Source organism: Helianthus annuus, chromosome 11 (assembly GCF_002127325.2).
Source record: "Helianthus annuus cultivar XRQ/B chromosome 11, HanXRQr2.0-SUNRISE, whole genome shotgun sequence".
NCBI lineage: Eukaryota > Viridiplantae > Streptophyta > Magnoliopsida > Asterales > Asteraceae > Helianthus > Helianthus annuus.
Genome location: NC_035443.2, coordinates 46,748,101 through 46,774,166, shown reverse-complemented (window position 1 = coordinate 46,774,166; position 26,066 = coordinate 46,748,101). Strand labels below are relative to the sequence as shown.

The window sequence follows — 26,066 nt, the reverse complement described above, 5'->3', positions numbered from 1 at the left end:
GGATATTTTTTATACCTTAAATAGAATGCTTTTCAAATACAATTGATTTTATATTATAGTATTTAACTGTTATTGTATTTTTTACTTTCAGATGGAGTTTATGATAATTATCAATGTCTCTCAATTGGCAGACCTAAATGAGGGATTGGTAAGCTATATTCTTAGAACAAATTAGCTCAAATCACAATTGTATGCTAAAAACTGTATTTATATAATTAAAGATATATTAAATATTATGTATTTTATATACATAGATACTTCCAAAGATAATGACTAACCAATTACCAAGAAAGTGTGAAGTGATAAAGTTGGTTGACTATACGGTTATAAATATAAGATTGCAGTACAGAGCATCGGTCATAAAAGTAAGAGGATAAACGGGCCAGAATGGACCCGGTTCGTTGAAACTTATAGAAATAACAACATAGACAAGTTGTGTTTAAGAAAATTGAAGCAAGCAAAATTTGAGATAAATGTTTTAGACAATGAGGGATTGGAGATTAGAAAAGATGGATCGAACAGAGATTATGTTCATGGATGCTTGATACAGGCTGAAGAAGAAACATACTGCAAGTAGGTTAAAAATTCCTACTTATTTTTATATATTGCCAGTGTATCTTTTGAACTGTTACCAAAACTTCTAATTTATATTTTGTATCCTATATAAAATCTAATATGACATTTCTAAAATTTATGAAAATTATAGCATTTACCACACGATTTGCTGAAGCTGTTGTCGCAAAGGAGATTAAAAATTGATAACTTGGTTGCCAAAGTACATGGACCAAAGCAGAGTAGTAAAGTTGATGTCCATTATGTTTTCTCTCCTGAAAACAAAAAGGGATTAGCTGCTGGTTTTATGGGATCAGGATGGACAACTTTTTGCTTCGAAAATGATATTGAGGAAAGCTGCCAACTGCTATTTCAATGGATGGGAAGTACCCCTGAAGACGACTTTAACTTTACTGTGAAGGTTTTTAACAAAGACGGGATTGCACTTCACGGAGAGACGAAACATCACTGCAGCTGTACTAATCACCAACACCGCAAAAGGCGTCCACATTATAAAAAACAGTTTGAATACCATGTTTTACAGACACACAACTTGGTATTTACAAATCCACTTTTAATATAGTTGGTTTTACTTATAATCTTGGATCTATCTGTTATTACTTAAAGTATATGTTATTTTTAATGAATAACTAAAGAAAAAATTTTCCTTTACAGGCAATACCGAGGAACTTTGTTCGAGAACACCAGCTAAATGATTACCGTAAAGCTGTGCTGTCATTTGATCATGTGAAGTTTTGGTACATCTGGTTGTTAGGAGAGATCCTAGAACACCTGATGACAACAACCATCTAGTGATGCATACAGACTGGCAGCGTATCATGGATGAAACGAGAATATCTGTGGGGAAAAAGCTGAGGTTTGAGATAGTCGAAGGAAAAAGTGTAAGAGGAGATAAAATACACTTTGAAGTTTGTTGATATGATCTTTGAACACCTTTTCAGCCTTGTATAATTTATGTTTTAGTTGACATGTTTGATGGACAAATTTCGTGTTTGGAAACTAACTTAGGAATGAAGTTATGTAGTCTTAGTATATACTTTCAAAACTGTGGTTTTACTTTTTATATTTTTAAGTAAAAATTACTATATTTTGCATCTAAACATTACTATTTTCCATTACGTTTCCCGGTCACTCAACAAAAAGAAATATAACACTCAAAATTAATAAAATAGTATACAAATTGGAATTACAAATAATAGTGTTTTAAAAACTGCTCCTACCAAAGGGACAAACTCAACATCTGTTTCGCTAAACTTTGCAAACCAAAACATCTGTTAAAGACAACCACTGTTAAAAGAAAAGTCTGTTACTTAAACGAAACAACCTCAGCAGATGAGGCAAACAAACTCTGCTGATGAACCGAAAGGTCTGTTAACACAAAGACTGCCGAAGCAAAAATCTGCTAAAGAGAAGCTCTGCTGATGAAGCAAAATGGATAATGAACCTAAGTTCTGTTGTGCACCAACAGATATTAGACAATTCAACAAAAGATCTATAATATAAGATCTTTAACAGATGATGATTAACAGCTCATAAGGTCTGTTGAAGCACGCTATAACAGTGCTTAGCCTTTAACAGATCTTTAACAGTGCTTAAGGGTTAACAGATGTTAGCACGTTATAGCACGCTATAACCTCTGCTGATGAAGCAAAATGTATGATGAACCTAAGTTCTGCTATGCACCAACAGATATTACACAATTGAACAAAAGATTTATAATATAAGATGTTTAACAGATGATGATCAACAGCTCATATAGTCTGTTGAAGCACCCTATAACAGTGCTTAACCTTTGACAGATCTTTAACACTACTTAGGGGTTAACAGATGTTAGCACACTATAACAGTGCTTAGCCTCTAACAGATGTTAATGTATCTCAGACCCCAACAGTTTTCCGGCTAAACAATTGATTAAATTTTCATTCATCAATCTTACAATAATATACAACCCTACTACTTATCCAGTCCATCAATATCACCAAACATGTATAATAAAGGTTAACTGGTACGTGCGCGACTACACATATTTTTACAATGAAATTACACACGAATTGGTTTTAAATTTATAAAAGCGATTATTACTTTTACATCAAAACACACACGAAAGGGGCAAGTGTACCCCGTCATATATGTAGTAAAGTATCGGTAAGAACCAAGTATCGATCCACGGAAATGGGCGGAGAAATAATACTAGACCTTTGCCACTAAGTTACCGGTAAAAACATAAGTTGTCTTTGGTTTTAAATTAAACTAAAGTGAGCATAAATAAAAACTTATAAAACATAGTAGATTTTATATATAAATAGCCTTGCTTAATACACAACCACAGCATGTCAACTAAGTCAGTTTTGGCACTAGAAGTATTCGGTCAATTTTCCATTTCGAGACAATTAGTGTCCCTTTCGGGAATCCTAACATGACAACCATTCAGAAAGTTAAAACGATAAACACACTTTAACCACCTAAAATTGTTCTTTAACGTGCAATTGATTAATGTCTATGAAAATCTCCTAAAAATAAGTTAGTCATCCGTTAGGAGTTTTCTAACCTCACTTAATCAAGGAAAGCAACACCGATAAACACAATGCAACCACCGAGTCAAGCATAAACTAGATTAAATCACAACCGAGTTCATTTTACAAATCTTGCTCATAAATTCACCAAGATAGCAATTTTGGCCGAAACTACTAACTAAGCTACCAAATCATGGCAAGAATTCATAACAACACCATCTAACCCGTTAGAGTCCTTCCGTGAGGGCAAGCTTTCTTGATTAACAATAATTACATTTTATTAAACCACTAACCCGTTAGAGTATCATGGTGCCCACATTTTAACCAAGTTAAGCTAGTTAACCAAATTAAAAGTTTACTAATACATGATTAAATAAGCTTCATTTTTCAACTATCTTACCTAACCAAGCACCAATCATCCAACACAATTACTTATAATCAAGAAATCAATATCAATAACAAGGTTGCAAACTAATCATCAAAGATAATCATAGAAAACACTTCCAAATTTCATTACAAACATAGATTAACATACTAATGGTTATAATCAAGCAAGGGATTGTTGTGTTTTTGCCCAAAGGCTACAATAATACATAAACATTAACCTAAATGCTTGAAAGATTAACAAAAACATGGAAAGATTAGAAAACCCAACCATAAACAAGCACAAGATTAAGAATCCGGATAGTAAATGAGCAAAACCGGGCAATGTGGCTTGAATCCGAGTGAAAGCAGAAGCCTTCGGAGCCTCAAAATCGCCTGCAAATCTCTCCAAAATTCCAGAGTTACGAACAGAATGGTTCTGTTCTGTTTTTATGCTTTTTCGCTGTTGCACGGTCGTTCTCCCTGTGGCACGACCGTGCACTTTAAGCAATTATTGGTGGTCGTCCACCATACTGCATGACATCAGCAGATCGTTGACCAGATTCGATATCGCACGACCGTTCTCCATATGGCACGGTCGTGCGTTGCCGGGTTGTTGTTGCACGACTGGTCGCACTGGTCGTTCAGTTCCGAGGTTGGCTTGGTCATCGGAGATGCACGGGGTGCATGATATGGAACGACCGTGCATTCCCGGGTTGGCCTTCAATTCGGAGTTGCACCCTCGTTCACTGCCGGGGTCTTCATGAATCATCGAAGACGCACGGTCGTGCATCACGTCGCACGACCGTTCCACACGCCCAGGTCAGTTTTCTAACAGAAGTTTCGCAGCTTCGTCGTTTTATCCGGAAAGTCCTCGTTTTCGCTATCATCTTGTCTGGTATGCTGTTTTTGGCCTGTAAACAAAAATGTAGATAATTAAGTATCCGAATGACGGTTTTACGGCCGAAAACGCATAAAATAGGGGTAAAACGGGGGACTAAAATATGTGTAAATTAGCGAATATCATTAACCTTACTTGATATTCAACCAATAGACATTACATAACATATTCATCATTGTAGGCATTACAAACAAAACTTTTAACCACAGTTTGTTAAAACAACAGTTAACATACATAAATAAAAACCACAAGGATTCTTCAAAAATAAGTGGTTTCTACTTATCTCTCATAACAATTGTTTTTTCATAAGAATCTAATTGTTAACCTTAGTCAGCTTCTTCCGGGTTCTTCTCACATTAGTGGATAACTCACCAATGTTGGCAACATCAGCATCTTGAGCCATCCGCTTTCCATTGGGACTTGCTCCAGAATCCACTGTTTGAATATAAATTTATATTGGTAAATACGAAAAACTTATCTATTAATTTAATATATTTATATTTATATAATTAAAAGTAGTTTTTAAATCCCGATATTAAAGATTATTATAAGTTAAATAAATAAACAATTATAAGTTAATAGATTTTTTTTTGAATGACAATTACAAGTTAATAGATAAATATCTTATTTTCAACAATCCCAATACAATCTCACCTCTTCTTTTCCGGCGAAAAAACTCTACAGTTTCTTCTTCCTCAGAGTTAACGATCAGAAGTTTGAAGTTTTAGATCAGGTATTTTTTTTGTTCTCTTGTGTATTTTATAGGTATGCTTTAACATGTTCCTTTGAGTTTCCTCATTTCAAATTATATAAACATCAAAATCATAATCTACTGATGTTAAAATAGATAAACTTATATGAACTTATTTTCTTTATTTTATAATAAGATTTATATCAACCTATTTAGTTACATTTTGATTCTTTCCATTTAAGTACACAGTGTTAGATTCATATTGTTGGTTGTAGGGATCATATTGAAATACACAACATATAAGTTTGGTCCTACAGAGTGTTGATATTTTTTTATACCTTAAATAGAAGGCTTTTCAAATACAATTGATTTTATATTATAGTATTTAACTGTTATTGTATTTTTTACTTTCAGATGGAGTTTATGATAATTATCAACATCTCTTAATTGGCAGACCTAAATGAGGGATTGGTAAGCTATATTCTTGGAACAAATTAGCTCAAATCACAATTGTATGCTAAAAACTGTATTTATGTAATTAAAGATATATTAAACTAGGTTTTTACCCGGGATTGCTTCCCGGGCTCGGGAAACTTAGTTATATCGATTATTATTTCTTATTAATACGACCTCATTACATCAAGCATCTCATTGGATTCAACATCAATGTTTTCACATCACCAGGATTGCTTCCCACGATGCAGAAAGTTATTAATATACTTTTAAACAAATGAATGATCAGTACCTTACAGGAAAAAAACGTTCAACAAACAATAAATTCACAAAATGTAACTCCACATGTGATCCTTATTAATGGATAGTTACCATATTATTATAGTAAGGAACCCGCGCGATGCTGCGAAACACGCAACACACTAACAGAAACACCGGTAGTTAGTCCGTTAGCTAACCTTGTTAGGATCGGAGGGTTTCGTGATTGTGTTTGTTTGTATAATTTGAACAAATCAAATAGAAATGAACAGAGTTTAAGTGCAGCGGAAATGAACAACAAACTTTGTAAACACAATCAAAGAGGAAGATAGTTTTGATAAACATTTGCTTTTCATTAAGTTGAAAGATTACAAATCAAAGCAAAACTTTACAAGCATGCTTACAAACTAAACTCCCCCTCAGCCTGTTACTCCATGGTTGGTTGCACAACTGAGAGTACTGTTGCATTTATAGACAATCCAAACAACTGAGGCATCTCAGCTGACGTCACCATGAAAGCAACGTCTAACAGCCTAACAACCTGTAACAACTGTTCTTATATAAATACTGCTATTATTAACCACTGATTCTACATAAAACAAGTAATATACTAAAGTACTGCTATCCTCTTCCATCAGTGCTTTCCTCAAAGTTGATGAGTCCTTGAGTGGGCAGTGCTTTGTCATCAGTAGATAGAACCAGCAGTGTTTACTTCTTCAGGGCTTTGTCAGAAGTTTAAAGGGTAGCAACAGTTGTATACGGACAGTGGATAGAGAGCCACCAGTTTTGGCTTTCATTATCTGTTCCTCTGTTAGGGTTCAATCCCAACAATCTCCCCCTGGAACAGATAATGCCAAAACCCTTCATTATTCTGGATTTTTATTTCTCATCAGAAGTTCCCTAGCTTGTCTTTTAAATTCTTCTTCAAAGTCTTTGGAACTTGAGTCACCTTCATCCCTGCACAGTGAAAGTTCGAGGAGATCCTGCAAATCTTCAACACCAAGACTTAGTGCTTCTTTCCTTGATGTGTACTTCACTTCCCATTTGGATCTGACCAAGGTCAATACATGGGTCTTTTGATCAGACATCCACTTTAGTACTTTTGAACCCAATGGGTTTCTTGGGAGAGATTTATTTTCTGATGAGTTTGAAGAAATTGGTCTTGTGAAAAGTTGTAAACTTTCAGACATTTGTTTGAAGGCCATTTCGATGACATTATTTGATGCAGCTATATCTTCTGCAGTCTCTCTTTCAATCTGCTCTTGCCTCTTCTTTTGATCTAGTTTAATGTCTGTCATGTCTGAAGTGTTTGGTGATGCAGGTTTGGTTAATACCTTTTTGGCAAGGTCTTAAAGCTTTGCTGATTTGTCTTCTTTTAGATCCACTTTCTTGATGGCTTCTGTGAAATACTCAGCTTCCTTTTCTTTTTCTTCTTCAATGGTCAGCAATTTTCCTTTTTCTTTGTTTTCAACAATCATAGGGTTATACGCTGATGTGATCTGTGTTTTAAGAGCATCAATCTGCTGTTCTAGCTTTTTGTAATCAGGCTTCTTAGAAGTGTCTGAGACTGTTATCCTTCTTTTCTTAAGCCTTTCATAAGCCTCATCGGTATACTGCTTTGTCCATTTTGCTATGGCTTCAGCAGTATCCACCTTAGCATCCACCAGCTCTTGCTTCTTTCTTTTATACTCAAATGTAAGGTTAGCAATGAGCTTTTTAAATTTGTTCCAATTTGGAGCTGTCTTCTTCTTTTTTGAATCGTTTTTAATTCTTTCAATCATGTTTGCCTCATGCTTTAAAGCAACTATTGGCCATTCTTCAAATTGTTTTTCTTCAGCAGGATAGAATTTTTCTTTCATGATATATGCAAGATATTCTTTTCTCATTTTATTTCGTTGATCTGTCTTTTCTTTGTTTAGATCTTGTGCATAGTCTTTCATCTGCTTAACCTTAGTGAGCAAGAATTCCAATTTTTCAGAGATGGCTTCGTCACTTTGACCTTCACATTCAACTTTTGCTCTTATTTTAGCCTGTCTTGCTTTGAGCTTGAGATATTCATCCATATCTTCTGGGACTATGAAGCCGATGAGAGAAGGGAATCTTCTTGTTGAAGGATCATCCTTGGTGTAGAATTGTCTCATCTCATTTTTTACAACTTCCAGTTCCAGTGGATATTTTGCAGCATTAGGATCATGTTTGTCTTCATCTGCCTGAGTTATTTTTCTTTTTCTGGAGTAAATTTTATTCACTGAAGGAGTGCTTTTGGGTGATTTGTTGAGTGGAGTGAAGATGGTTTGAAGTGAAGTGAGGGTAGTGGTGAATGGTGTCTGACTAACAATTGTTGAAACAACTGGTGTTTCAACTACTGTTACCATTACAACAGATGTTGTAACATCTGATGTCTTCTGCTTTTTCGCAGGAGGTGATGGTGGTGATGTGACATTGATGAGAGCAGTGGTGGATGACTGGCAAACAGCTGTTGAAACAACTGGTGTTTCAACTTCTGTTGTCATTACAACTACTGACGTGTCAGTAGATGTCTTCTGCTTTTGAGCATGTGGTAATTTGGTGGATGGTGTTGTAGTTTTAGGTTCTGGTAGGGCAGTGGTTGTAGTGTGTGTTGTAGTGGTGTGTGTTGAAGAGATGGCAGCTGTTTGGTTAGTAGTTTTTGAAACTACTGACATATCAACAGTTTGAATGGAAGTTTGAGTTTTTGTGGTTTGAGGTTTGCAGCCTTTGGGAGGTGGTTTAGATGTCTGTTTTTTTTGCCCAGGTTCAACACACAGGCCATGTTCTATTCCCATCTTCTTCAACTGCTTCCGTATCTCCCCCTTTTTGACATTATCTGCAGGGGGGTTATCAAAGAATAGTAGAGTGGAAGGAGCTTTGCTAGTGGTGTTTTGGATAATGGCCTTTATAGCCTTGATGTCTGCTTGAGTATCTTTGAACCTAGACTCCACCATGTTTGTCAGCATTTGTACATGTATTGCATGTTGGTGATCAGCCGCTTGTTTTTGTTTTTGGAGTAGGGGTTGGAATACACTCCATAGGTCATTTGCAGCAAGTGCAGGTTATGCAGGTGCTTGAGCTGGAACAGCAGTGGATTGTGCTATTTGAGCTTTTAATAGCTGTTGCACCATATCCTTTATTTCAGCAACTGATGTTTCAAGTTTTTCAACTCTGCCCGTTAATTCCTGATATTTTGAATCATCATCCAATTTAATGGAATCATCTGTTTCCCCACCAGCAGTGGTTGTACCAATGTGTAACATTCCTATTTTTATATAAAAATTATAGGTTTGGTTAAATTTATTAACCACTAGTAACTAGTAACTAGTTTATTTTTAATATAAATATTCAACCCAAATAGTTTTAAAAATTATTTTATATAGTTGGTTAAAATATTATATTAATTAATTAGCCTATATATAGGTGACCTTTCTAAATAAAATAAAAGTATATAAAATACTTATATTATTATAGAGGTAGATTACGGGTAAGTTGACTGTAAGAAATATGAAGTATCTTGACGGGTCCAGGAACCGTTTACTAATTAAACTATAAAAATACATTGTATTTGAACCTACTCTGTTTTTAATGAAACTTGATTCAAAATATAGATACAAAAATACTCGTCCTAATGACATATTCATTATTTTATAAAACGTCGTATTTTAGAAGTTATACGCGCCAAATAAATGAAGCTGTTGAATTAATTATAATAATAAAATATTAAATCTAAACTTAATTTTAAACTTCATGCATACGTGTGTGTATGCATAATCCAAAAAGAAATGAAAAATAATAATAAAATAGAAATCAAGATATTTTAAAATTCTATTCACAGTACACGTGTAATAATAAAATTTAACAAAACATATGAGAGTGCATCATATGCTACGTGTATGAAGTGTAGTAGTGTATACCTGTCTAATAAACATGATCCGCTCCAAAGTTCTAGTTTCAATTTTCAACTATAAATACCACAGTAGGAATCTTTCCAAAAATTACACACTCCTTTCCTTTTCCTATTCTCTATGTCTCGATTTTTCTCTCTCTAAAATTGTAGGTTTTTATTATTTCACCAATAATAATAAAGCCATGCCCCGTTTTAAGTATTTTAACTCCCGATCACCGCTACCCTTTCCGATTGATCTGAGCCCCATAACGCATGTCAAGGCTCTGCCTGACTAAGTTCGTTTGGGTTCTGTCTCGTGACATAGGGACAAGGTTGAATTTAGGGGTACTATACTTACCACAAGTGCATTATATATTTTTAAATAGCTCAAAAGTTATACCCAATATCCTACCAGGAGACTTTCTAGTTGAACCCTAAAGTTACAAAGTGGGTCTATTCTCTTTTCTCACTATTTTATTCCCTTTTTCTTTATGATATAATTATATTCAAAAATGTCCCAAATCGATCCTTAAGCAAAAACCCGGACCCCTGAAACCCCAATCCATATCAAAAATAAAGAAATCAAGATTTGTGGTCTTCTCGCGGGCCGCGTAAAGAAAAGGCGGAAGATCACGCGGGCCACGTCAACTTAAAATCATTCCGGATAAGCATTAAGGCTTCACACGGGCTGCGTAAGGTGTTCCTCCAAGTTCACGCGGGCCGTGACAGATCAATGATGAGAGAAAGTCTGGTGCCGCCACGTGTCGATAACTCAGCAACCCTTAGCCGCCTTTATAACCCTCGCGGGCCGTGTAAAAGTTAAGGGTGGGTTTACGCGGGCCGCGTAAAACCCAATTTCCAGCTATAAATAGAGCGGGTCATGAGCAGCTCGTCTGTGCACGAGAAATCAATCAAAAACGAAAGTATACTGTTAGAAATCATAATTTACATTAGGGAGATGCTGCTACGATACCGGGTATTAACTCAATCGCTGCTACGATTCAATGTCCGATCGATTTAAACTATCCGATGAATGTTTAAGTGCTGCTCAAATTGGGTTATCCTTTGTCATTAGTCATGATTCCGACAGGATGTTTGAGTACCACCCGAACTCAGGGAATACTCTGTCATTCATTGTGAATCCGATGGATGTTTAAGTGATTGCACTTTGTCATTTGTCGTGAGGGTTTCAATCTCGTGAGTTATCGTAAATGCTGTATTAGTTACTTACCGAGTTCGTGTGCACTAGGTTACAAGACTAATCAATAGGCTAAGCTCTGCCTGCAATATCAAGGCTAACCAATAGGCTAAACTCTGCCGTTTAAATCTGCATGCTTATAATGTGAGTTATTCCCCTTTTTACAAAGTTTGCTTTCAAAATCATGTTTGTTTCCAAAGTTATAATTACAGTGATTAAGTCTCTGTAGTCTTCAAATACATTACTTGATAATCTTCACCATTGGACAACGAGTTAGCCAATGGGTGATATGACCATAGTCACAGAAACGAGTCGAGTGACAAATACTGTGGGTAATTGGTTGACATATAAACATTGTAATCGCTCTTAATACTGTATATTATAACAACGTGTCATTTTATCAAAATGAATGATTCACTCAGTATTTCCCGCTGACAAAACCTTTTTAAAACGCGTTTCAGGTGATTACAGTAGATTGGAATAAGAGTTGGATACGACACCAAAAAGGCTTACAGAAGTGGCTTGATTTATCAATTGAATAAAAATTAAGAAAAGTTGTTTTATGTAATCAAGTTTATAGTAAAAGCTACCTTTGTAAAACATGGAATTTATTCCATCTATTTAAATAAAATCCGGTGTTTCTAAACTCTGATATTTTTCCTAACTCACAGTCCTGATGAAATTTCTGCTGCAATATTTTCAAAATAATCACCGGTACCACTGGGCTGCTCACGGCTCCCGATTCCGGCCAAGATGGGGTCGAGGTTGTGACAGAAGGTGGTATCAGAGCCACTGCTTTAAGCCTATAAGTGTTGTGATAATAATACTTAAGCTTAAATAAAAGAGTTAGGAGATTGCTATTAACTGGTAGCACATCTGATAGCATTTAGACTTGAACATAAGAAAAGATGCCTTAGTATAAGCTAAGCCACTTGTTTAAGCAATTAGGTGTTGTAATAATACCTAAGTTTAAACGGAGAGTTAGGGACTTAATATTATCTGGTAGCACTCAGGATAATATTTAGACTTGAACTTAAGAATTTTGCCTTAATATAAGCTTCAAGATAAAATTACTTATATAAGTATAACTAGTTTAAGATCCCGCGAGGTTCGCGGGTGGACTAAAACACAAATGAATAAGTTTAATTTATTGAAGTAATCGTTTGAATTAAATAACCGTTGAAGTAATAATAAATTAGTAAACTACAATGAGACAAATAATGTAATAGCTAAAATATTTGGTTAGATAGCTCTAATTTACCACAATAACGTAGCTATAATTTATATTTGGTTACACGTCTCTAGCAAATCGAGCTTTACTCCACCAGCCCGCCTTTACCTGGTCTTTTCGATGGTGGATCTTAATCTGTGAGTGAACATATGTCTGGTGTCAATATTTGTATTGTATGTTTGTGTAGGATTTTTTTTTTTGGCTTGGAATTAGGATTAACAAATTTAGAAGCGTGGAATTGGGATTAAAAAGCGCGTCACTTACATTATGTTTGCTTTCCCCTGCTGCCCGCTACGCGAGCAAAACCATTCAGTGCAACTTCAGGTATAGATTGACTGCATTTGGGGCACACCGTGTAAGGCCTTCTTTTTGTGCCGCAGCCAACAAAATCGACTTGTCGATGAGAATATGTGATCATAGAATCTGCAGAGTGCATCACAAATTTGGACAGAATTTAATTGGCTTATACTGAAAGTTGTTGCAAATAAATCTTACCATGCTAGTTTAGTTGTTTCTCTTGCTTTATTTTTGAGCAACCTTCTTCTTCTTAACCCTAAAGTACATGTCTGCAAACCAAGCATAACTGTTAGATTTAGTAGGTACCGAGTTCCATGATTCTGGACCTCTTGATCCATTGACCAAAACTAAAGTACATTTTTTTAAATATACGGTTTCTGAAATTTTTTAAAAAGCATGCGGGCCCACTAAATATTTAAGAACTCCCTCCATATATATTTTCCTAAAACATGCTTTTTGTTTATTTACAAATTCAACAGATATATTAGATATGCATATGTTAGATTAAATTATAACATTTCTTATATTTAGATCATTTGGATGATATTATTTATGATGCATGATTGCTTGAATAATAATAGAACTAACCCTCTTAAGTTGAACCAAAAATTGCACTGCTCTTTGAGGCTCCACATGGATTGTTGCAACTGTATAAATTATTAACGAATGCAATGGTGTGAACAATACCATCTCAAGTATGCTTTCCATAAAAAAGCATAAAACTGGTACCTTTATTCTACAGAAAAAATGACAATCAAATTCTGAATCATACTGCAAAATAAAACAATGATTATAAATTATCAATCTTTACAAACACATAGAAAACATATTACAACAGATCAAGGATGACAACTAAAACAACATCAATCAAGAAGTGGACAAAACTAAAATTAGGATTTCTCAATCTTCACACATACCTACAATAAGAAGAAATCCCATTTATCTTCTATCGGGTCTAACAGATCGACACACACATACACATGGAACTCCTAGTACCACGCTCATAACACTTTTCTAGTGAGGTGATATCCATGCCTTTATAACTTTAGCAACCAAAGTATATGCTAGGTACAGAAAATGAACGTTGATAAACCCTTGTAAAACAAAACACATCACATAATTAAAACTCAAACATTTCATCGAACACCTGGTGTGCAGAAACCAAAAGAAACAATATTAAAATAACAACCCGTTACAAACTTACTGTCTTCAACAAACAGTTACAATTAACCCTAACCCTAACAACAACATGAAGGTTGAAGGAGCTTCTACACAACGACTATAAACTCACCGAGCAGAGGCCGGTTCGGCGTCGTCTATGCTGCCACTCCACCGTCTCCAGAGACTCATTCACCTGCAAATCAATCAACAAATCTGTGAAATTCGAGTATGAATCAACAAATCTGTGATTGTGTGTTATCCCTTCCATACCGTCTTGCGGAGGCATCCCATGAGCTCCATACCCGATCTACCAAAATTATACCCGGATTATTATCCAAGACATGAAGGTAGACTTTAGTTCATCGGACCTTGGTCGTAACTTGACCGGATACTTGCCGGAATTGTGTATTACCAAAAAATAGTCTCAAACAACATATCAAGAGTAGATCTAACTGAAAATTTAACATGTAGTACAGTACAATACTTACCGGATCTTTGTCGAAGACTGGCCGGACTTCACCTGAAGCATAACTCTACAACTCACCGCCACCATGGTGGTCGTTTATGCGTCGGAAGTGGGAGAGGCGCTGCCGTGCGCAGCCGGGTTCACCACCAGAAACGGTGGTCCTTCCATCGTATCTCTCATCTCTCTTTAAAATATGTGAAACTCTCTTTGACGCCTCTCTCTATTATCTGTGTTTGTGAAGGTTTGTGTCGCATGGTACACACCCTAAATACAGAGGCGGTAGAGAAGCAGAGGAAGTCAATGGACGTGTTGCCGCTCAAATGAGAATTGTGAGAAATATTTAGATGACAGGTGGCACTAATAGGTTTAAGATAATGCCAAGTGGCACTAAAATGTTTTGTTTTAATATAGATAATAGATGTGATGAATATTGGTATGCCATAAGAATAGTGATTAGAACATTGCAAGATACAATAAATAAGCAATAACACTTAATTGCTATTAATCCTTGCTTATTTGATATTACTTGGTCTAGAATAAAGATATGTTATGGAAATATAAATTTCCTTGATTCTGGATAAAAGCCCTAATAAAAGAGGCACTTTTTCTTGAAAAGATACTATTTATGGGAAATAGAAAATTTTCTCCGGCAAGACTGGGTATGGTGTAGCAGACTCTCCAGCTTGTCCGGATATACTGAGGTTACCTCTCCGGCGTGAACCGGATAAGACGGGGTAAATAATATATCAAATCAGTGACAAGATTTCCCTAAATAATATCACGACCTGATAATCTGACTTGTTTTTGGAAATATGAATTTGTTAAATACATTGACCTTATAGAGGGTGTGTATATTACAGCATGTGAAATTTATGATTATATAGATATGTATATCTATAAGGAATTCCAAAAGCCAAATAGGAATAAAGCACAAGCATATGTGTCTAAATTTCTTTATCAGGAATCTCTTTTCCGATATCAAGCATTATTTCGTTTGATCATTTGTCTCGTAGCTCGTGTAACAAAATAAACAATAGAAACCCATTAAGTTGGGACACCATCAAAAATATAAAAATTTCCAATACGATTAACGCAAGAAATAAACATGTAAAGTTGTGCTAGTGCACAAGAAAACACATGAAACTTAAATTATACATCCACAAGACGTCAAAGTTTATCACACACGATTTTCCAAGGCAAGACCTTTGGAAAATATAAATTGGGCACGATGATACCAATACTAATTCCGTCAATAGAAGAACTACTAAAAAGAAGCACTTTGCCACGCGATCCTACAAACGATACGAATCTTGCTGAGGTACATTAAAACAAGATTTCACAACAATCGGTACATAGTTAAATCAGAATCATAATTATTGACGCTTCAAAAAGAGTCACATACTTTTACAAATTTCCTATTTCATTTTATCTGACATTCCTTGGTAATGTCACTTAACAACGGTTATCACACAAAATTCCAGATAAAATTCTTATATTCCTTTCGTTACAATTCTGACTTCTACCTGTAATGAGTTGACTTTCGCGTTTCCACTTCCCCTAAATAGTCATCATACCATGAGGATTTCTTTCATAGTAGCAAATATTGATCCATTTCATTTCTTGGTAAATCCACACGTTACACATGCACTGTTTGTTGCGCATGTGGTTCATTCAAATTATGAAGACCATAGGAGGACATCATTCCAATTTGTTGTTTTATCAAAAGTTCAAATATCATTTCGCTATACTTGAACTTTGCATTGTAAACCGCGTTTTTACAAAGCGATGACTCTTTAATATCGAACCAATGAATTTCTTGAAAAACTCGATTTTCTTTTGAAGGGTATACATGGTTTCTGTTGTGATCATGTCCGAACTTCCTTATTAAAACTCGTTTTATTCAAAAAAAGTTAACTTGCTCGCAATACGTATTCAGTTCAAGGTCCCATATGATATTTTTAAGCCATCATATTCAAATTTAAAATAATCCCAACAAGCACTTCGCTTCTCTTGAACTATAACATGCTTTCTTGGCCTTCGACTTCACTAAATTATTTCTTTGATCACGATCACCTTGTGGTGACATTTTCACAAAATCTGAAGCTTGCGCTAATCTCGGATTTAATTATTTATTTATTTATTTATATTGAATCCGCTTTGTTGATTATTCTATACAAGCAATCTTAACACAATCATGTGCTAAGATAATGATACACAAAATTTATTTCATATTTCAGTATATCTCTTAAATAGTTCTTACAACATCAATCGAGCCTTTCGTGATACTTATTGCTTTATCATCATTGAAAAAAAAACATTATATAAATTTAAAATATAAATTTTATTGATTATATATGGAAACTTACATAAGTAATTACCTTATTTACAATATAGTATTCCTATATTTAAAATTCTTGTTAAACCATTAAGGTAAAGAATTTATATTTTTACATATAAAATTATGTTTGAGGTATACTCTCATTTAAGTTTATGTTTAGTTATTTAATATTGGTAACTAATATTAGTTTTATTATTAGTAATAATATATTAATAGTAATAGTGTTAGTATTATTTTAAAGTACTAGGGTTATTGTCAGGGGCAGATCTTGGATAGCCTAGCCTTAGTTAGGCATGGACTGATCACCCATGCTTAAACAAGGCAGCACTAACAAATATCCAACCATGATAATGACTAGTTAATGTATATAAATTAAGTCATCATACTTATTTAGCAAATTTTAAAATTATATATAAAAATATTTTTTATATATACTTTGTATTGTAAAGAAAAGACATATTTTCATAAAACAAAACAAGAATTAGAGGGACGAATAAAATTATATAAATAATTGTCTAAGTATTCATGGACAAGACATTTTATACTTATAAGTAGTTGTTCATCTTATATTCCACAACTATTAAATACTTATAGAAATATCATTTTATAATATATGTATTTTAATATATTAAAATTTCAAATGTTATTTACACAAGCCAATATTTAAGTATGTTTGATATTAAAATAAACATTTATTATTTTACTTTTATGATTTAAAATATCTTATTGTAAAATCTTATAGTTAAACATACTTGATTTTAAAAATGATAATCGTGAGTTTTAGGATATTTGAATAAACATATTTATAAAACATATATCATTATTTTGTCGAAATTACCACGGGTTTTGATATTTTAAAACTATCTATATTAATTTATTATTTTACTTTATGATAACATAAAAGGAAAAGGTATTTAATAAATTAAAATATCACCTATCTTTAATCGAACATTTTGATTAAAATCGTCTTAATGCAATTATGTATTAAGATAATAATACACTAACTCTAGTATCTTTTCGTGTATCCTTACAATTCACTCATCTCAGCACATTGATTTTCTCATATCAAAATTCAATATTTGACAAATCATTTTCATGTTTTTATATCATTTTGAACCTATCGATTCTAAGTCTTCCTCAGTTGCCAATCAAAGTAAGCTTTCTTTTGACAAAGAATTTTATTGATTCTAAAAGTCCTTCACATTCATTTTAAATATCTATTGATCATATATCCTTTGGCTTGAACCTAGTCACCTTGGAAATTATATCATTTCATCTCATTCATTTGTCATCGATTTCTTGAACTAATTCAGTTAAACCATTGAATCCTACTTATGGTACAACTCGTATTCAAAAAATTTGATATTTTAAATTCTGTGTCATCTATTTTAATATTGTTTTTATTGACTAAAATATGATATAAGTATAAAAGAAATATCGTAACCCAAATCTCGAGGACGAGATTTAAAACAAGGTGGGGAAATATAACATTCCTATATTTATATAAAAATTATAGGTTTGGTTAAATTTATTAACCACTAGTAACTAGTTTATTTTTAATATAAATATTCAACCCAAATAGTTTTAAACACTATTTTATATAGTTGGTTAAAATATTATATTAATTAATTAGCCTGTATATAGGAGACCTTTCTAAATAAAATAAAAGTATATAAAATACTTATATTATTAGATAGGTAGATTACGGGTAAGTTGACTGTAAGAAATATGAAGTACCTTGACGGGTCCAAGAACCGTTTACTAATTAAACTATAAAAATACATTGTATTTGAACCTACTCTGTTTTTAATGAAACTTGATTCAAAATGTAGATACAAAAATTCTCGTCCTAATGACATATTCATTATTTTATAAAACGTCGTATTTTAGAAGTTATACGCGCCAAATAAATGAAGCTGTTGAATTAATTATAATAATAAAATATTAAATCTAAACTTAATTTTAAACTTCATGCATACGTGTGTGTATGCATAATCCAAAAAGAAATGAAAAATAATAATAAAATAGAAATCAAGATATTTTGAAATTCTATTCACAGTACACGTGTAATAATAAAATTTAACAAAACATATGAGAGTGCATCATATGCTACGTGTATGAAGTGTAGTAGTGTATACCTGTCTAATAAACATGATCCGCTCCAAAGTTCTAGTTTCAATTTTCAACTATAAATACCACAGTATGAATCTTTCCAAAATTACACACTCCTTTCCCTTTCCTTTTCCTATTCTCTACGTCTCGATTTTTCTCTCTCTAAAATTGTAGCTTTTTATTATTTCACTAATAATAATAAAGCCATGCCCCGTTTCAAGTATTTTAACTCCCGATCACCGCTACCCTTTCCGATTGATCTGAGCCCCATAACGCATGTCAAGGCTCTGCCTGACTAAGTTCGTTTGGGTTCTGTCTCATGACATAGGGACAAGGTTGAATTTAGGGGTACTATATTTACCACGAGTGCATTATATATTTTTAAATAGCTCAAAAGTTATACCCAATATCCTACCAGGAGACTTTCTAGTTGAACCCTAAAGTTACAAAGTGGGTCTATTCTCTTTTCTCACTATTTTATTCCCTTTTTCTTTATGATATAATTATATTAAAAAATGTCCCAAATCGATCCATAAGCAAAAACCCGGACCCCTGAAACCCCAATCCATATCAAAAATAAAGAAATCAAGATTTGTGGTCTTCTCGCGGGCCGCGTAAAGAAAAGGCGGAAGATCACGCGGGCCACGTCAACTTAAAATCATTCCGGATAAGCATTAAGGCTTCACACGGGCTGCGTAAGGTGTTCCTCCAAGTTCACGCGGGCCGTGACAGATCAATGATGAGAGAAAGTCTGGTGCCGCCACGTGTCGATAACTCAGCAACCCTTAGCCGCCTTTATAACCCTCGTGGGCCGTGTAAAAGTTAAGGGTGGGTTTACGCGGGCCGCGTAAAACCCAATTTCCAGCTATAAATAGAGCGGGTCATGAGCAGCTCGTCTGTGCACGAGAAATCAATCAAAAACGAAAGTATACTGTTAGAAATCATAATTTACATTAGGGAGATGCTGCTACGATACCGGGTATTAACTCAATCGCTGCTACGATTCAATGTCCGATCGATTTAAACTATCCGATGAATGTTTAAGTGCTGCTCAAATTGGGTTATCCTTTGTCATTAGTCATGATTCCGACAGGATGTTTGAGTACCACCCGAACTCAGGGAATACTCTGTCATTCATTGTGAATCCGATGGATGTTTAAGTGATTGCACTTTGTCATTTGTCGTGAGGGTTTTAATCTCGTGAGTTATCGTAAATGCTGTATTAGTTACTTACCGAGTTCGTGTGCCCTAGGTTACAAGACTAATCACTAGGCTAAGCTCTGCCTGCAATATCAAGGCTAACCAATAGGCTAAACTCTGTCGTATAAATCTGCATGCTTATAATGTGAGTCATTCCCTTTTTACAAAGTTTGCTTTCAAAATCATGTTTATTTCCAAAGTTATAATTACAGTGATTAAGTCTCTGTAGTCTTCAATTATAGCCGGTATGTGGGGTTTTGTATACATTACTTGATAATCTTCACCATTGGACAACGAGTTAGCCAGTGGGTGATATGACCATAGTCACAGAAACGAGTCGACTGACAAATACTGTGGGTAATTGGTTGACATATAAACATTGTAATCACTCTTAATACTGTATATTATAACAACGTGTCATTTTATCAAAATGAATGATTCACTCAGTATTTCCCGCTGACAAAACCTTTTTAAAACGCGTTTCAGGTGATTACAGTAGATTGGAATAAGAATTGGATACGACACCAAAAAGGCTTACAGAAGTGGCTTGATTTATCAATTGAATAAAAATTAAGAAAAGTTGTTTTATGTAATCAAGTTTATAGTAAAAGCTACCTTTTGTAAAACATGGAATTTATTCCATCTATTTAAATAAAATCCGGTGTTTCTAAACTCTGATATTTTTCCTAACTCACGGTCCTGATGAAATTTCCGCTGCAATATTTTCAAAATAATCACCGGTACCACTGTGCTGCTCACGGCTCCCGATTCCGGCCAAGATGGGGTCGGGGGTTGTGACACAATGTGTGACTTAGGACATGAAGCCCAGAAATCATCCATTGATGCCCCTTGTTCTTGGTACTGGGGACTTCTTTCTTCAGAACTTGATAACCTTTCGATGGTACCAGTGGTTAAAACAAACTCACTGGTGGTTACCAGAGGTCTTATAGAAGAAATTGCCTTCAAGGGAGTCTTACTAATGAAACAACTGTCCAAATGTAGACCTATTGATCCATCACTTGTAGTTGCTGCTCCACTTGAACTACCACCAAGAGTTACTTGACTTACTTGTAACTCAAGGGGTGTAACCTCCTTAGTTGTTGCTGGGATAGCAGAGGTATAATCATCAGACCCAGTCACTTGTAGGAGTATGCTCTCAGTGATAGGTGATTGAGAGGAACTGGTTTGTGTCTGAGCTATATCAACTGCATGCAACAGAGGTATCATGCATTGGGGTAATGTCAGGGGTGAGGATAAGGGTGTTGAAAGAGACATGTCCTTGGGATCAGGTCTGTGGAAGATGGATCCGAGTGGATCCAGAGCTTCATAATGTGGAGTCCCTGTGTTTACAACCTGATCCTTTTGTGAGGATGCAGGAGGAGTTTGAGGTAAAGGTGGAGATCTTTCTACCACCTGCTGTAAGGAAGTAGTAGGAGTGGTTTTTGGTCACATTTGTGTTGTCACTGGCAGTTGCTCTGGGATCTCATCTTCCAGAGTTGCCTTTGTTTTGGGTTTGGAGGGGTTTCTAGATATTTTCTTTTTGGTCCTTTTGGTAATGGCAGGTGTGGGTTTCAAAGCAGTGGTTGTGCTGCTATGATCACCTGGAGCAGTGGGCTCAACAGTAGATGCCTAAGGAGCAGTGGTAGCTGCTAAATTTTCCTCAGGCACCTCTGCTTTTGTTTTTATAGGTGCCATCATTCTAGAAAATGTTTCAGTTGTCAACCCACTTATTTTAAAAGATGCACCTTGTTTGAGTAAATTTTCATTTTCTTTTCCAAATTTTTTCTTTGAAATAGTAGCTTAGAAACCTTGGAAAGTGTAAAAATGATTTGGTATCAACATTCTTTACTAAGTCATTAAAGATCTCCTGGGAATAGTTATAATTTTCATTATTTAAAATAGCATAACCCAGACATTGGATCTTCAATGGTATTTCGTTAAAAGCAGTTGTTTTGTTTGAAACACACATCAAAAGTGTGTGGAATAAAAACCTATCTGCAGAAGGGAAGAAACCCTTTTCTAAGGTATCCGTTTTTGGTTGTTCTGCATACCCCCTTTTCAAGAAATCAGTTTTCAACTCGGTTTTAGAAAAAGAAGTTTTACCTTTCTGATCATCGAGTTTAAAGACTTCTGAGATTGATTGTGGAGTAATCTGAATTGCTTTTCCCTGTATAGAAGAATTGATGGCTATGACGATGTCTCCTTGTTTTTCAAGAGTAGCATTTTTCCAGAACTCTCTTTGAGTTTGTTGGAAAATGGGAGAATCTGCTGTAAGCAAAGTTTTGTACTTTGATGCAGATATGGTGTCGATGATAGAATCGTGGTGGGTTTTGTGAGTAGACCCAAGTAATTGTGACGGGATTTGTAAGGGATTTCAATGGGTTCAGCTGCCGTTTGAGCGACCTCTTTGGAAGATGATGATGATTTTGACTTTGATTTAGATTTCGTCATTATGATGAAGAAGACGAAGAATAGTTCGAAATGGAAGGCTGGAAACTGCTTTGAGAAGAGAATTTTTAGAATTCAATTCGACAGTGTAAAACACTGTTTGGGGGTTTTAATCAGGCTTTTATTTAGGGAAAAAGTAAGTGCTGATGTGGCAGCGGTTACAAAGATCTGAAGGCTAAAACCTGACCACGTGTCAACCGCTGATGAAAAACCCAATGACTGTAAATTTCAGTGCATGTCAACAATAAAAAGGGGAGCAGTGACTATTTTTTAACTATCAGTGGATACCCAACAAAATGTAACACAGATGTTTGGTCAGTCAGTGGTCAACATGAAGAACGAAGAAACAGAGGCTGGCCTTCAGCAGTGGATAACATTTAACAATCACATGTTTGCGCTTAAACAAATGTTTGACATTAAAAAGAAGTTGGCCCATAAACAACTGTTTGCAAGAAAAGACCAATTTGAAGAATACTATACCCAAACAATCAAAATGAGGAGCTTAATAATAATCCAAGTGTAGTTCATTTTTATTCAGTGGATGTCAACTAACAAAATGTGAGCAGTAGTTGTTTTTTATCTAACAGTGGATAGCCAATGGTAATTGAAACACTGATATTTGGAATTAAATAAATGTTTAACCTTAAACAGATATTTGCAATAAACAGATATTTGGCCATAAATAGATGTTTAGCCTTAAACAAATGGTCTTAAACCAAACATCTGTTTAAGGTCAAGATGTATTTGACTATTAGTGAACCTCAATTTAACTTTTGATGAACAGATGTTTGACGTTTGGTCAACAGATGTTTGGAAACCCATGATAGATTAAACACTATGAACGAATAAACACTGAAGTATCATAAAACTTTGAATGAAAATCGTGAAACTCTCAACATGATACAACAGTTGAGAGGAGACGTTTGAATCATGTTGAGAATTTTTATTCACATTGAGATTATTAAAATAAAGTATTACATAGAAAAATAAAATTTAATGAAATATTTATAAACTATTACACGCTAGAGTTAACACTTGTTAGGATTTCGTAAACTCTGGCCTTTCTCCATGTCATTTCATACTCTCTTTTGTTTTTCAGATCAGTTAACATGTTGCAGATTATCTGATCCTGTTTTAGAAATTGGGTAACAAACTCTTCTGCATTTTTCTGGAAATCTGATGGAGGAGAGTGGAGGAGTTCATCAAGCAATGCTATGTTGTTCCAGGTTTTCTTGTAATTTGTGTCATTGATTATGTCGACTTTCATGTTTAGTTCTTCGTCTGTTCTTTTTTCTTTAAGTGACCACATCGAGAATTGGGTTTTAACATCGCTGGTGTATGACCAGTGGTAGAAGCTGAAGTTTGCCATGTAGATTTTTGTTGAATTTTCTGATGTGGAAAATCTTTCACAGACAATGATTAGTAACACAGTTTGTTGATATTTTGAATGAAAAGTAATTATCGATCTTTTATAGAGTTTAAAAACGCGTGTACATGGTAAATGAATAGGTTAATGGTAATTATGATAATATGCTTTTGTTCTTTGAACTTCGAAAATTTGTCCCTTGGGTTTCTTGATATTTAATTTTAAAATTTTCCCATAAAAATTGGGGTTTGGAAAGGATTTTGCATTAAAAGACTGCTGTTTTGAAATATACATTAATCGGTTTATATTAAATCTACACGTTTAGATTGATTAAGTATATAAACTCATGACCACTTCACATGTTTTTCATCACAATTTCCTAACAAGATTCATACTTTCAAAAAAGTGGACTAATATAGTTTATTGTTGATATGGCGTCATTTACTACTGTAAAATCAGATGATTTAAAGCAGCATTTTGTCAAGCATATAGAGGAACATGTGTATGAAGATAGACTACTCTTCAAGAGCTAAAGAGATGTTTTGATGGATTGCAAGTTGGCCTGTTCACGAGAGAGCAGGTTTCCAGAAATCTTATGCGAATGCCTTCAACTGCAGTTCGTGACCTTTGTGTTGTCAGCAATATAGAGTGCGGTAATAGAGACGTTGAGTTCATGGCGATGTTGAAGGACATTCATCAAGAAGTTCAGAAATCGATGGAGTTCAAGCTGTCATTTCTTAATTCTCACGGTTATTGTTAGATTTAAAAGTTTATTGGTTCAGTATGTTATTTATGTAATAATTGGACTTTCAAGGTCATAAATAAATGAATAAATTTTAATCCTATGAATCTATGTTGTGCTTGTAGGAAAAAAAAAGAGAGAGAATGTCAATTTTAAATTACCATTTTGCATATTTTGCATCTAAAATATGCTAGAAAGTATTATTTGAGAATACCCTTGAATTTTAAATTACCATTTTGAATATTTTGAATTTTAAAAGTTATGGATATTGTCAGTAATTACTGACTTGATTTGAAAGCAATTGTCATGATGACATTTCTAATTTTTATTTTAACTTTTATTAAAAGAAAAATCACCGTCAATTTCAAATTCCCAGTTCGCATATTTTCAATGTCCAAAGCTCAAGAAATTAACATTAATTACTGATTTGATATGCAACAAAATGTAATTGACAGTTATTTTTATTTTTTATGTTAACTTTAACTTTTATCAAGAAAACAATACTGGAGGAACTCTTATCTCATTGGAATGTAACGATTAGGTTAAACGGTAATTTCATTGAAATTCTTCATTAGATAATTTCATTCTTTAATTAATTAACCGCATCAATTATAAAAATGTGAGCAGTGCATGTTTTTTAGGAAAACCAATGATGGTCAATATCAGTAGATATCAACAATAAAAATGTGAGCAGTGACAATTTTTTAACTATTAGTGTATTGCCAACAGTGATGTAAATTACCATTTTACATATTTTGAATTTGAAAAGTTAACGATATTGTCAATAATTACTGATTTGATTTGAAAGCCATTGTCATCATGACATTTCTAATTTTTATTTTAACTTTAATTAAGAAAAAATATCTGTCAATTTGAAATTCCAATTTTCCATATTTAAGATGTCCAAAGCTCAAAAAATTACAATTAACTTTTAATTTTATATGGAACATAATTTCATCAACAGTTATTTGGATTTTTTATGTTAACTTTAATTTTTAAATATCAGTAGATAGCTAACAGTGATTGAAACACTGACGTTTGGACAGTCAGTGGTCAACATAAAGAATGAAGAAGAGGTTGTCTCTCAGCAGTGGATAACATTTAACAATCAGATGTTTCAACCAAAACAATGGTTCTAACAAACTTTTAAGCATTAATGAAAAATATCTTTGACCTTAAACAGATATTTGACCCTCAATATCAGTTGTTTGGAGTTAAACAGATATTTCACCTTAAACGGATGTTTTAAAATAAAAACATATTTGAGGTTAAACAAATGTTTGACCTTAAAGAGAAGTTTGTCCATAAACATCTATTTGCAAAAAAAAAAAAAAACGAATTTCAAAAACATAATATCCAAACGAATTTCAAAAACATTATATCCAAACGAATTTCAAAAACATTATATCCAAACGAATTTCAAAAACATTATATCCAAACGAATTTCAAAAACATTATATCAAAAACATTTTATTGCAATTTTAGTTTTAATTTGATAATTTCATTCTATAATTAATTAACCGCATCAATTATAAAAATGTGAGCAGTGGATATTTTTTAGTAAAAGCAATGAAGGTCAATATCAGTGGATATGAAGAATAAAAATGTGACCAGTGACAATTTTCTAACTATCAGTGGATAACCAACAGTGATTTAAATTACCATTTTGCATATTTTGAACTTGAAAAGTTAACGATATTGTCAATAATTACTGATTTAATTTGAAAGCCATTGTCATCATGACATTTCTAATTTTTATTTTAACTTTAATTAAGAAAAAATATCTGTCAATTTGAAATTCCCATTTTCCATATTTAAGATGTCCAAAGCTCAAAAAATTACCATTAATTACTAATT

General features: G+C 33.9%; 1 long non-coding RNA gene across 1 annotated transcript; it reads right to left on the bottom strand.

The window, feature by feature from the left end:
• Positions 1-11,970: 11,970 nt before the first annotated feature.
• On the bottom strand, positions 11,971-13,147 carry LOC110891985. The gene is made up of 5 exons (XR_004872466.1): positions 13,106-13,147; positions 12,965-13,023; positions 12,575-12,645; positions 12,344-12,502; positions 11,971-12,214 (listed from the first exon to the last, which is right to left on the bottom strand). It is a non-coding gene; the product is annotated as an uncharacterized LOC110891985 (long non-coding RNA).
• Between the last annotated feature and the right edge of the window lie 12,919 nt (positions 13,148-26,066).